We start from the raw sequence: 2,036 nt of genomic DNA, 5'->3' as shown, positions 1-2,036 counted from the left end.
CTATTGTAGGTTTCGCAGACAATACCCCACACATTTGAACGGGCATACGTGAGTACAAGCAGAGCAGGTAATTGTTTGGTAGAGTTAAACTGTGGAGCATCTTGTGCATTGTAGTATAACAACATACCTTACCCATGTTTTCTTCTGTTGTCGGTTTCGCAGACAGTACCCCACACATTTGAATGGGCATACGTGAGTACAAGCACAACAGGTAATTGTTTGGTGGAGTTCCCTTATGGTGCACACATGGTATATTGCGGTATCACAAATTCACAATGTGCTGTAACAATCTTTACTTCTATTGCAGGCTCTACGGACAGTGCTACATTTAAGTTTGAAAGGGCAGGGCAGTGGACTGAAAAATCCAGGTAATTACACTCTGTTTCGCCGGCGATGCCTCAGTATTATGTGACAGATTGCAATCATGAGCATAAGCATCAACTTTAGCCATGTTCCTTTATTTTGCAGGGTTTGCTGAAATAGCAGGCTAAACCCAGTTATCAAAAATATGTTCAAGCGCAAAGCTGTACCTTCTGCAGAGTGTGATGCTTCACCACAAAGGAAGAAATGTTGCCTTGTATTCAAGGAAGAGTGGATGAAAGAAATTGTGGAGGCTGAGACAGAAAAATCACGAAGCAAGGTTCACGTGCAACTTGGGGAACTAATTCAATGGAGTCCAGACGTGGGCTTAATTTGCAAAGCATGTGCCGAAGCCAAGATTGTTGGGGACTTTTCTACAGGGAAGAAATGGAGTGATGGCTGGAAACTGGATTACCTGAAACACCATCTAATCAGCAAACTTCACAAGTCTGCTATGGTGATATTGAGAAACAGAAGTGCTGCTGCCAGGTTTGATTTTGGAGTGCGGGCAATGCTGACAGAAACTGCCACTGACAAAGCAAATAGAATGGAAGTAGTTGAACGACAAAGATCCCTGCTTGAGGAGATAAAGATTCTCATCAACAATGTGTTGCTGGCAGTCAAGATGAATGCTTCAATGTTATCTGTACAAGACATCTATGACCACCTAGCTTTGTATGTGAAGATACCAGACAGCTAGAGGAGCAAGAACTATGCCTTTGAGTTCCTTGAGGCCATCTATAGCGTGATACACTGTGAAGGTATGGCAGAACTTCGTAACGCTTTGTATCACACATTGATAATTGATGAGAGCACAGATATTTCTGTTACAAAAATGCTCATTCTGTACTTCAAGTTCCGACCTGTAACCTCGACAGAGCACAAAACACTGTTTGGGGGCATAGTGAAGCTGACTAGTTGCAATGCTGAGGCTATCACTACTGCTGTGAAGGAATTCTACACTGCCAATGAACTGGACCTCATGAAAATGGTCATGTTCACATCCGATGGTGCGTCTGTGATGCTGGGTAAAAATAATGGTGTTGCTACTCGCCTTAAACAACCCATTCCGCATCTAGTTGAGCAGCATTGTGTCGCTCATCGAGAAGGTTTGGGAGTTGATGATGCCTAGAAGAGGGTTCCAATGATTAAAGAGATGGAGACATTATTGAGAACTGTCTACACTGTGTTCTCCAGATCGCCTTCAAGGAAATGGCATCGGTCACTGATTGTGAAGTGGTCTCTTTTCGACCATTGAATGAAGTCCGGTGGCTTTCAAGGCATTTTGTAGTTGGTGCACTAATTCGGAATTACGAGACTGTTCTTAAGTACTTTGAGCATGAGATAGTTGAAGAGAATGATCCAGTTACTAAATATTGTAACAAAAAGCTATCTGACACAAACTACCATATTTCCCTTGCAGTACTTAATGACATTCTGAGTGAATTTGCATCTTTGTGCAAACTGTTCCAAAAAAGGTTCTTTGACTACTGTTAAAGCTGTACAGTATGCAAGAGCAAGGATTGGCCAAATTAAGGAACAGTATTTGGGGAACACTGTCTTTTGGAGCAGCAATGTAAGAGATATGATGGTGTTGTACAAGGAAAGACAAGGAAAGACAAGAGTTTGACAGTGGGCCTATTTTGTCTTTTGATTCCCTTCTTTGTGAGCACATG

The 2,036-nt window shown here is 42.2% G+C and overlaps 1 pseudogene; it reads left to right on the top strand.

Annotated features, from left to right (window-relative positions):
- The first annotated feature begins 508 nt into the window (after positions 1-508).
- Positions 509-1,443, top strand: LOC146833162 (uncharacterized; annotated as a pseudogene).
- The last annotated feature ends 593 nt before the right edge of the window (positions 1,444-2,036 follow it).

Source organism: Triturus cristatus, chromosome 4_2 (genome assembly GCF_964204655.1).
Source record: "Triturus cristatus chromosome 4_2, aTriCri1.1, whole genome shotgun sequence".
NCBI lineage: Eukaryota > Metazoa > Chordata > Amphibia > Caudata > Salamandridae > Triturus > Triturus cristatus.
This window is presented reverse-complemented; position numbering and strand designations above follow the sequence as displayed.